The following is a 12,599-nucleotide window of genomic DNA, read 5'->3' as shown; positions in this document are numbered from 1 at the left end:
GAGGAGAGGGAAGAAATGAGGAGAGAAGGAAAGGGAAGAGGCGAGACGAGGAGAAACAATTAGAGCTGCAGAGCCAGAGGGAGTCAAGGGGATGAATTGGGAGAGATGTCACATGGAGCGCCCAAGGAGAGCTGGGCAGCTAGACGAGGCAGAGCCCCCTTCCAGCTCTGTCCCTCCCCGCTGCATTGCCACTTCCCTTTATCTCCCAGAATTACAGCCATTTATCAGTCTGTGAACAAAAACTGTCTGCCTCCCATTACTGCCCACTCCCCCCACACTATCCAGACCCCCTAGCACACAAACACAAACGCGCACACATGATGCACACACAAGTGCACGCACGTGCGCAATGCACACAAACACAAGCAGCCACACACACACGCACACACACACACACACAGGGCTCCCCATCAGACACACTTTAATGGCTTCAGAATGAGCCCAGACTGAAGGTCATAGAGGACATTCATTAAAACACTGTAACTTGGCTAATTGAAGCTTACTCAACGCTTGGCATGGATGAGTGGCCATCAATAGCACAAAGAAGCCCCATTGTGGCATTGAGTTGAGGTAAACAGCGCAGACGCACGTCCAAGGGATGAATGGGACGTGCGGGGGGGGGGGGGGGGGCAACAATCATGAGTCTGACACACACTAGCTAACGTTAAAGCCATTATCTGTAAGTGCCGTGGCAGCCTCTCGTTACTATGGAGCCGTGCGTCAAGTCGGATCAGCGCAGGCCACGTTCGCCTCCACTCATCCCTGGTCCTACAAGCCCCTCGTGTTGTTGTGTTTAGTTTTTTTATATTTGTGACGATCTGTGCCAGATAATATAACAATGAAAATTCAATTCGCAAGAACATAATCCCGGCTTTGAATGGATGATGTGAATGAATGGACATGTTTTTGTTTGGTCTTGATTTCATGCTTGTTTATAAGGACTAATTACAACTCAATTTAGTGTATCGCGTTGGTGAATAATTAGCATTTGGCGCTACATGTAATTAGCTCTTGATAGATTCATTGGGAAGAACGGAGGCATAAAATGAATTGTAATAGACTTAAAGAGCTGTATGGATCCTGCTCAAACCCTTTTTTTGTCCCAAACGTCTCTGGTTCAGAAATCACTAGCTCAGGCAGAAGCAATTGAAACCTTATGGATCCACCTGCATCAATTGATTAACCTTTTTTTTTGCCGTCACTAGGAAACACAGCAAATTCCCTTCATAGTCTGTATGCCTGCATATAACCTATACAGGGTGCTTCCCTTAATAGTTCCTAAACAGTGTTTGACTTCTCCGCTTGAATCCTTTTAATTGAGTTCATGTCACAATTAACCTTGGTTGGTGAGTCAAACCATCTCTTCCTCAAGAGTATTGATCTGATCACATGTTCACCAGTCTGTTCTCTGCAGTCCCTCTGAAGGCCGCTCTGTACCACACGTGTCAAAAAGAACTGTTTACACATCAAAGGTCTGGAATATCCAGTGTAGAGCAATGAGCACAAAATCAAATTTAAGGTATGCTTCAGATATTTACTGGGATTCTGCTTTGTGGGTTGGTCTGCACCAGAGAATCAGATCCCCCAGGATGACAATAGCTTTCTTCACTGTTTTGGAGACCTTCATTCAAGACGGGCCTCAATGCCTCATCCTTCTACAAGCTGGGGTTCGCTGTGACTGCAGCTGATGGGAACGAGCTGGAGGACAGACACCTGGGAGCCCCGATGCCTGTCTGCCTGGGTCCTCAGCAGATGGGCTCCAGGAGTTACCCAACCCTCTGGCCCAGCTCAGGTCTCCACAGCCAGCCTCCAGGGCTGGAGAAGAGAGGGAGAAAGAGGGGGACACGGGCTGGTCTGTGATTCGTTCCAGAGGCCCTGCCCTGAGAGGGATGTGGCTGGGGGTAGGGCTGGTCTGTGATTCGTTTGAGAGGCCCTGCCCTGAGAGGGATGTGGCTGGGGGTAGGGCTGGTCTGTGATTCGTTTGAGAGGCCCTGCCCTGAGAGGGATACAGCTGGGGGTAGGGCTGGTCTGTGATTCGTTTGAGAGGCCCTGCCCTGAGAGGGATGTGGCTGGGGGTAGGGCTGGTCTGTGATTCGTTTGAGAGGCCCTGCCCTGAGAGGGATGTGGCTGGGGGTAGGGCTGGTCTGTGATTCGTTTGAGAGGCCCTGCCCTGAGAGGGATACAGCTGGGGGTAGGGCTGGTCTGTGATTCGTTTGAGAGGCCCTGCCCTGAGAGGGATACAGCTGGGGGTAGGGCTGGGCAGAGATTGGGGGTCGGGGCCATACAGGTTAGATTTGCCACTAGATACGGTGTGACAGCGGGCTTATTGCTCTGGCGCACAGGAGGAAGTGAGATTGGATCTGTGATATGAACAGCCGGGCTTCAATCCATCTCCCAAGGCTCTGGTAGCAGATTGGCCTGGTCTGTAGGCTACAGCTCTATATCAACTTCTCAACCACTCTCCTCTCAACTGGACAACACGCACAACCAAATACACAGGCTTTCACAAGCCAATCTTAACAATAAAGCAAATTGAAATCACATCACAGGAGACCTTAGATTCAAAAACAGTATGATCCAAGAGTGAAACAACAACCACTTGGTGTCAGGGTCAGGTGTTACAGTTATTGGACATGCTTATGATAAATGAGAACGTGCAAACAGGTCCTCTGGAGATGCATAGGATGTGGACTACATTGTTCTGTAGATCATTAAGAGCCATGAAATGCCTGCATCCACCCTATTTTTGCTTCTGAAATACATACTTAATGCCTGTTTCCCAAGCAAATTAAGAGTCATACTTCACAAAATGACAGTTATGAATAATACACGTTCAGTGGCTGAGACAGAGTATTGGACACTGGAGGTTAGAAAACAATAAAAAATTCATAAACATGGACTGTTTATATTGATTCCTTCCTCATGATTGCATTTTTTGATTGCTGGGCCATTTTGTCTGGACAAAACAGGAATAATGAGGATGGATACAATGCGTATTGCATCTGTTTTGCTGACTTGTACTTTTTGAACCTAATTTGTTATGTTGTAACTCCAGCCTTAGCAATTTATGCTTGTCGCCTATTATGCCATTTCTCCAATTTGACTGAAATCAATACCAATTGCTGAACACTGAGAGGAAACAGATGGCACGGACGTAAACGTTGACCTTTCGTCAGTAATGAGATGCATATCTGGAAATGAGCGCACTCAGGTGATAGCTTGGATCCTGTGTTTGTTCCAAGAGCTGAGAGCAACACACTGCAGCGACATGAATATGTTTGCCAAATTGAACCGGTTTCAAGATTCAGATGAAGAACGTGCTCTTATAAATCCTTGGTTTACTCGTCTGTGATATACTTCCCAAAAGAAACCCAGCTCTCCCCTGCTCATCATCTCATCATCTCTCCAGATCTCTGTCATCTTCAAACCTGACCATGATTGAGGCAGCGAGGCGTCGACCAACGCTAAAGAAACACTGGGTATATGTAAGTAATTATCAGACCAGGATAATACGTGCGAAAGAACAAACATCTCAATCGGGGCTCGTCTACGCAATGGGTCGGCGCTCATGCCTTCCTCCCTGCCATCTATGCGGGCTAGCACCGGCGAGAGAGACTATCTGCAGTCGAGCTGTGTTAGCAGGTACCTGTCTGCTGGAGCTAATTAGGCTTCACTTCCTGTCACTTCCTGTGACGGACTCCCTTTTCAGGACACACATTGGTGCACCTGCCAGGCAAGGAGAGGATATGGAGGGAGGAGGGGAGAGGAGAGGGAGAAAGAGAGAGAGAGAGAGAGAGAGAGAGAGAGAGAGAGAGAGAGAGAGAGAGAGAGAGAGAGAGAGAGAGAGAGAGAGAGAGAGAGAGAGAGAGAGAGAGAGAGAGAGAGAGAGAGAGAGAGAGAGAGGAAAAGAAATAAATAAATACTGAAAGAAATGAGGAAAAAAAGCCAGCTGAAGGCATAAAGTCGGCGTGTGGAGAGGTAGGGAGTGTGTCCAAGCCAGATGGTGAGGCAGTAGAAAGTGCTTTGGTTCGCTTAAAAGGAAACTACAAAGACGGAAGACTGGCTTATATATTCACAAGGAGAAAGGGGGATGGGGGGCTGCGCTGGTGCCGCTTGCATTGATCATGACTTTCAGAGAAGAGTGTTTTCTGCTCCCCCACCCTCTGTGACAGAGGCTGACCCCTGCAGCGCTCAGACAAGGACTTCTGTAATGAACAACATTCAGACTTGATGAGTTTGTATCACACCAACATAATATTACAAGTCTTCTAAGGCTACTCAGACATATGCTCTCTTGTCAGGGCAACATGTTATCGCTGCAGGCACTTCTTCAGCTGCTTGCGAAATGTTTATTGATGAATAAAACATTGTGGAGCCCAATTTCAAGAACCCCAGAGGCGCTATGTGGCTATGTCCACTTAAGCCACACCAAAAACTGTGCGTTTGTTTGTGCATCTATATCATCTTTATAATCCAGGAGAACAGATTGAAACAAAAGAAAAAACACGGTGTCTGTATGTTGTTGCTCCCTTGAGGAAGTGCGTACTTTAGGCCTGATAGCGATATTCTGTTTGAACAGAACCTCAACATTGTCAACGCTCCCGGCAAGGTTGTGTTTTTACCATGCCCATGGATGCAACACTTCAGACACCATGTCTAATTAAAGCTCAATGAGGCCACTGTGGTTTCACAGCCTGGCTGCGATGTATTTGTGTTTCTCCTCTGATGTATTACTGCCCAGTGTCTATCCAGCCAGCCAGCCTGCCAGCCAGCCTGCAAGCCTTCGAGCCAGCCAACCGTTCAGCCAGTTGACCAGCCAGCCAGCTACCCAGGCTGTCAACCAGCGAGTCAACCAGTCAGCCAGCCAGTTAGTCAGCTGACCAGCCAGCCAGCCTACAAGCCATCTAGCCAACCAACCAGTCAGCCAATCGACCAGCCAGCCAGCCAGTCAACCAGCGTTCCACCTACCAGTCAGCCAGCCAGCTAGGCCCAGGCCTAGACACAGGCCATCCCCTGGGAAGACAGGTCCAGCTAATGAGCACTGTAGCAGGGGGGAGGGAGCCCAGAGAGGAGAACCTTATCTCTACGGTGTACCATTGGACTTCATTAACTGATAACGCACGGCGGCACAGACTCACAAGTGTTCCTGAGCCGTCATCTGACTAGCTGTGAGTTCTGGCCCCACCTAATCAACGCACGGCGCCCACTGCTGATATCCTGTCTACTCCACAACAGCACAGATTTCCGTCTGGAATGAGCCGCCTACTGTTTGATTTCAGATTAAAATGAAGGAACCGCGTGAAGCCTTTGAGGTAAAATAAATCTTTGAGTGACTCATGCAATGAAGTAACACACGTTTGGTTTTCCTGGCTGTGCAAGACCCAAACAGCAGTAGCTTTTTACTCAAGGGGACTACAGTTTATCCCAGCAAACGCTTTATGAGTATAAATTACGCAAGCAGTACTCTTTTTCACCTGATTCTACACACTGACTGACCTTCACTCAGCAGAAATCGTTTCTTGGCATCTTCTCAGGAGATCATACAAATGTAACTTTGTGGTTTATGGATATGTTTGGATAGGTTAGATGACAGGCACTTAGGAAGTAGAGGTCTGGGTGGAGTTTTAGTAATATAATGCTGGATATGTCCATAAAGCTTTGAGGATGGTTTTAGCTGCTCTGGCTGATGATGTAATCAACATACAATTTGCTAATAGCACACGGACATATTTCACTGATAGATCGTTTATTAGGACTGACAAGGTGTGTGACAGTGTTCACTGCACACACATACACACTTCCAGAGAAAGCTGTTTGTCAAAGCTGATTCAGGGCATGTCCCTCTGTGGTTATATTGCACTGAATGCAGTCGCATATTGGCACTCCATTGCCATAGCTGACCCATGTATGCCCCACATTTACAGAGATATGAGGAACACACACTCAGCAGGTTCGCACACTATGAATGCTGCTGCCCCCCCCCCCCTCCCCTCAGCCCAGACCTCTGGAAATGAAAAGAAAGTCCATCTGCTTCCAGAGAACAGTGTAAGAGGTGGTGTCTGATGGGGTAACCAGTTATATCACAGGGGCCATACTTGAAATAACCAAAGTGGATAGAGATCTGTGCTCAGCTTAATTCTCCCCCTAAGGGCTGAGAGCTATAAAAAGACAAAAGCAGAGGGATTACATTCAGACTTTTTATGGGCCGACTCAAAGTTGCACATCTTTAAAGGCTGTGAGAGAAGAAGCCGTTTAAAAACATGGGCAATAAAACACCTTCTTAGGATCCCATTTGCTTTTTGTCCCTCCTGGCCATATCAACAATCACCGTCACAACATTACACTCAAAAATGTTATCTGATGCCACTGAATTCATCTTTTAGAAAAAAAGCTTCATTTGGGGTTGACATGCTGCCCCATTTCCAGAAATTTCTACAGAAATGTCTCACTTCGGAACAGCGTAACCTCGTCCAGTTATAGTTCTCCACATGTTAATTGCTCTTCCAATTTCAAATGGCTCTGTAAATTGTCCTCCTGAACACGACACCTGACCTATTGTAAATTTCCTAGTGATTTATGGGCCTTGTCAGCGCCCGTTTATTCCCATAACTTCTCTGATCTGGCCAGGAGCCCCATGAATTTTTCATTGGCCCAATTAAATAGTGCCTGACCCACAGGAGAAGAGACAAGAGGAGATATATTTATATGATTGCATATACAGAAAAGGACAGAGGAACTGGGTTTAAAGAGCACAGCAGACAAAGTTCCCATCTATGGGAGAACACACACACACAAACATAACCACATAGCTACTAGGCATTCCAATCATAAGTCATATTGCTAGAAAAATGCATGAACCCCTGAGAACATTGGGCCTCATTATCGAACATTTTCTGAAGTTTCTTCTGAAATGTTTCTTACGGGCTTCGGAAAAACAACGTAAGAAAAATACATCCGCCAAATTCATGAACGCTTGAAAATGTGTTCCTACGCAGCAGAAGTTTTCTGAGCTGTGCTCCCTCGAAAGAGTTTTCTTAAGTTGAAAGCGCGTCCTCGTGCTCCTGAATTTGCATACATACACGCCCCGACAGCTCCTTATAAGGGCACGCAACAGCAGTGACGTATGCAGTCAGAATCGAGGAAAAGTTAGGAAAGCAACAGGAACGCACGTTATGTCCAAGCGAAAATATTGTATGCCTAGGGTGCACATTCGTCCCTTTAAATAGGTCGAGTGATCAGTGAAAATTGGATGGCCTTGTTGAATTTATATGATGTTCAAGTCCAAGTGCAATTTAAAGGTTTTATTTGTCACATACAACATCATACCAGTAAGATGAGCAGTGGAATTGTTCTCCACTGGATCTAACAGTGTGCACACTAAGCAAGGTAAATTATTATAATTATTTTAATCCGAGGATGTCTTCAGAGTTGATGTGAACGCAATCACCAACGATTTCTCACAAATTCATTAACACTTCTAACACGGAGAGTTTTCTTAAATGCAATTCCCCTTGTGGTTTTTTAAGGAATCGCATTTGAGACAACTGGCCGATTTACGACTGCTATTTCGAGTTCGGAAAGTCTTCTGAAGTTCAGAACAAATCCCAGATGAGAAACCTTTCATGAATGCCAAATGTTTTCCTATATCCAATTCAGAAGAAATTCCTTCATAAATTCTTCTTAACTGCGTTCGAGAATGAGGCCCAATGATGTCTATCCTGTCGATCGTAGCAGCTGAAAGTGGAGAGTGACTCCGAAGGGAAGTTAATCTCCCATTCTGGAGAGATGACTGGAATTCTATTCCATCAGAATTCTATCCTACATGTGACAACAATGGAAAACTGGGATCAAGCACTTCATTGAATGGGACAGTATAATGCACATTCTGCCTGAGCCCCAGCCATCAATCTAGTGTAAGTGTATCACTGATAGAAACCAGTCACCTGTCTATATGGGAGAGATTGGTAGAGGCCTCTAATTTCAAACCAGCCAGGCTTTTGAATGAAGGCATAGGAAAGGTGATGGCAGTAATGTGTGTTTGTGTGTGTGTGTGTGTGTGTTGTGGTTGATAATAACCCAGAGCATATGTCTAGACTGACAGATTCCCCACCCCATCCCACCCAGCACCTCCCTCCCTCCTCCTCATCTTCATCATTATTCTCTCTCGCCCTGAAGTGATCCTACTCAGGAAGGGTGTGAGATTGGTCCGTGGAGGTCGGAGGTCGTGGGGTCTCTAAAAGAGGTTCTGCACAGCAGTGGCAGGCTGGAGGACGGGGGCTATAACACAGCCTCCTGGCCTGCCACCCCTATTCTAGATTTGCTCTGCATTATGCTGATGAGTACCCTCCTAGTGGAGATGGGGGGCAGGGGGATGTAACCCTACGGGGGCTGACGGGGTTAGGGTTTGACCGAATTTCTCTTTTGAGGATTGCTGGAAATTTGATTCAGCAGTCCCTGGGGAAATAAGAGTTTCCCGGAGCCTGGGCTGCTGTGGAGGTTACCCTGATAGGGGAGGGTTTGCCCGTCAGGCAAAGCAATATACTCGGCCTGTTAGGCGAGGCAATAATCTCCACAGGCCCAGACTCAGGAGGGGGGTGAGGGGGTTGGTGGGCAGCAGGGATCCAGGACATGGCCTGCACAGAGACCAGACACAGAGGAGGAAGAAGCTGCTGTATTTTATTAGGGCTATTGTCATGGACTGCTCACATGCACACAGAGTAAATGTCCATTGTGCGGTTCCAACGCAAAATGGACTCCCTCTCCCCTCCAGGCATGTTTAAGGAGTCGGCAGCCGCGTGTCTGGCAACCCTGGGGAAGTGCTGTGGACAGTAAATGCTCCCTCATCATAGGAGATGCAGTTAAAGTTGCCAGATAGAGTGATGGGACTTCCCAGAAGAGGGGGATTTAAATGTGGTTTTGTGGCGGTGGCGGCCTGCAATCGCAGATAATCAGACGTATGGTCTCATAAGCTTGGGGAATGGGATGGGAGAAACGGACTGCAGACCTGTAGATCCTGACTGGAGATGTCCCACACAGCAGATGACATTACCTCACTGCGAGAGGGCAGAACGACAGCGACAAGGTTTGTACAGTCCAGCCTTTTACCTACTATTTCTCCACATACTGTATTCTAGTGGAGAAAAAATTCACATTCCACTAATTCTAGCTGGATTTATAGGAGGTGTGGCAAAAGTCTCAGATGATAAACACAATACCTGGCAAGCCCGAGACATTAAGCATCCCTGGGACGTTTCCAGAGAACTTCAGGTAGCCTGTGAATTTCACGGTCCATCTGCTGAGAAGCTATCGCTTGTTCAGATTGATGGCCAGTGATAAAAGAAACTGGGACTTTGTTAGTGCGCCTCATTGATATTCATGTGACATCACAACACCGTTGGGCAGCCACAGGATTTACAGTGGCAGTGTACGCTGATGTGGGTCTGTCCTTTCTTTCCGTTCCTCAGTCCGTCCCGTCCCAAGGGAACCATGCTCTGTGTGTCTCCCTTGCTAGTTGTATTTCACTCCTAGGTGCAGGGCCATGTGGCGGGCCGAGGCAGCAAAGCATTGTGGGCCTTGTGTGGCTGCCCGAGTGGAAGGCCTTCCTTACATAAGCACTCACAGCTCAGTAACCTGCAGTGATGCAGGGCTGGGAGACAAAACACTGCTTTGTGTATATCCTGCTCATTCAGACAGATGGATACTATGGCTTGGAATATACATACCTGTCGGATCCCTGTGTGTGTGTGTGTGTGTGTGTGTGTGTGTGTGTGTGTGTGTGTGTGTGTGTGTGTGTGTGTGTGTGTGTGTGTGTGTGTGTGTGTGTGTGTGAGAGAGAGAGAGAGCGAGAGAGAGAGAAAGAGAGGTAGGGGAAGAGATAAGAGTGAGTTGGGTGGAAAAAGGGGGGAAAGGGAGGGAAAGAGAAAAGAATGGGACAGGGAACCAGAGAGAGAAAGAGCGAGAGAGAGGATAGGCAACAGAAAGATTGGGTAGGGAGGGGCGAGAGGAGAGGTAAGTGAGAGGCGGCAGAGGAAAGAGAACACAGTGTACCTTGGCTTCCAAGGGATCCCTCTACCAGTCTATACCATATGACAGCTCATACACAGAACATAACAATGTCTCCCATAAGGGCAGCCATGTCAGGACTCTGCAAGAGTCTCACTCCAGAGACAAGTTGGACCCTTGTAATCCTTTGATCAGGATTCCTATTAAGTTTAAAAGGTTTTTTTCTTTCTTCTTCCAATCTCCATGGTTTCCTTCCCTGCAGGAAGTGGACTGCATTAGATGATAGGCAAGAGAATAAGGCACATAAAGAACTCCCATCAGGAGATGATCATGAAGCCTGGCCTTATACAATCCAATGCTAATTTATATAGTGTCCCATGTCCTGCTCTATACATTAACTTTAACCCTGTCCAGTCTGAATAGTGGACGGTTCCAGTCCCTCCCTCTGTTCTCCTCTACTGTATAGCTACTGCCCCCTTGTGGACGGCCACGGAACAGCCTGGTCTCCCTCACATGCTAGCAGTAAGAGTGCAACTGCATTCACAACAGGGCATGGGATTCCTGTAAGTGAAAGCCAGGTTAGTTGCGATCCATCTTGAAGCTGTGCCTCTCTCTCTCTCTCTCTCTCTCTCTCTCTCTCTCTCTCTCTCTCTCTCTCTCTCTCTCTCTCTCTCTCTCTCTCTCTCTCTCTCTCTCTCTCTCTCTCTCTCTCTCTCTCTCTCTCTCTCTCTCTCACACACACACACACACACACACACACACACACACACACACACACACACACACACACACACACACACACACACACACACACACACACTAGGAAAGCAGATTTATCCTGCCACACCAATTCCTGGACACTGTCTCATCAATAATGGAGAGTCTAGCAGGTTCTAGGAATGTCTCCACCGGAGGACATGTGCTGTGGAGCTGTGCAACACCTGTGCATGCGACAGAAAGTCCATGGTTCACTGCACAAAAACAATTTGGAACACACACGTGAACATGTCCACACAGACTCTGAGTTCAAGGCATAAATGAAAACAGAGAGAGGGGTCATTGAGATGAAGAAGAGGAGAAGATATGTGAAGACAAAAAAGGGAGAGATATCTTGAGAAAGAGAGCAATAGAGCACAGAAGTAAGGTAGAGAGGAAGCTAGGGGGATAGGGAGAGGGAGGTGGAGAGAGGGAAGGAGAGTGAGCGTGCGAGTAAGAACGAGAGAGAGATAGGATTAGAGAGAGGGAGAGAGGATGTGAGAGGGAAGCCAGAGAGGACACCCAGTGTGGCCCTGATTTAGCTCCGGTTGGAATATTCCGCTGGCGTTGTGGGTTAAAGACCAAAGTGTGATGGATAAGATCTCATTACAATAGGAAAGTGAGGGTTTAATTTCCTCTACACGTTCCATCTTTATTAATGTCAGGACCAGCAGGTAGTCAATTGCATTAGGGTTTCGATCACTGGCAGGCTCCCTGCCACCCCCCACCCCCACAATGACAAACATAAAGCCAGGGCATTAAGGTAGATGAGATAATGGCAGATTCTACACCAGCAAATTAGGTTACATCACACTAACTGTCTTATTTACATTTTCATAATCATTACCAAATAGCTAGAGGCAAAACAAAAAAATGGTTCTCCTAAAACTGATTTCTCTTTCCCTCCAGAGGCTCTAATTCTCTTGTTGCCAGATGTATCTGAGCAGTTCAACCTGGGCCTCGTTTTCTGAATCTAGTTCGAGTACAGCACGGTCAGGTCCAGGGGTGACAGGAGAAAATGCTTGCATGGATGAAATGATCCTTCAGGAGTGGGGGAGACTGTTTATATTGAGATGTACAGCAGGGCCGCCTGTAAGTCTTCCTGCTGTTAAAGCGTGGCATGTTTTATGACGGTTGTCAGTTCAATTGATGGCCTCATATTCATTTTACAGGTGTTCAGAGGGATGGAGGTGGTTTCAACGCATGAATTTCACTCCAGTGTTCAATAGCTGGGTCACGTGATCAACGATGGTAACGAACGTCACTGTATTGCAGGGGGTAAAGTCAGGCAATATGTGATGTTAAGAGGTGGTCCCAAAAAGGTGGGCTCAACAACATTTTGTTTCGATACTATTATGGAAAATCAACTGTACAGTACAGAAACCAACTCGAATGCTGGAGTTGATGCAGTTACCAGTTAGTCCAGCAAATTATTACAATGTTCTACATGCAGCCTTCGGATACAATCAATTTGATTTGTGTTATGATTTTACAAGGTTGTTGCCATGGTCTTCACGTGAGATAAATCTCTCAATGCATCATTACATGCTAGAAAGATACCTTGTGAATGTGAACAGGATGGATATTATTACCAGCTTACAACGGGTATAAATACATTTTCCCCTTGTGTTTTTTTGTATCCTGCTATAGTTTGTCAGTCCCACATCCCAGCGTTTGCGATTAACATGTCTAATAAAGTTTTACAAACATACAAGCTGAGAGAGAGAGGTAAGAGGGCCACACAGGAAGGATAATTGCTGTAATTTAGCTGCCTGGGTTTAAATGGCCAACGGGTTGACATGCAAGCCCGGCTGTCCACTGAGGCTTTGCAGACAAGGTCA

Source organism: Osmerus eperlanus, chromosome 8 (genome assembly GCF_963692335.1).
Source record: "Osmerus eperlanus chromosome 8, fOsmEpe2.1, whole genome shotgun sequence".
Taxonomy (NCBI): domain Eukaryota; kingdom Metazoa; phylum Chordata; class Actinopteri; order Osmeriformes; family Osmeridae; genus Osmerus; species Osmerus eperlanus.
This window is presented reverse-complemented; position numbering follows the sequence as displayed.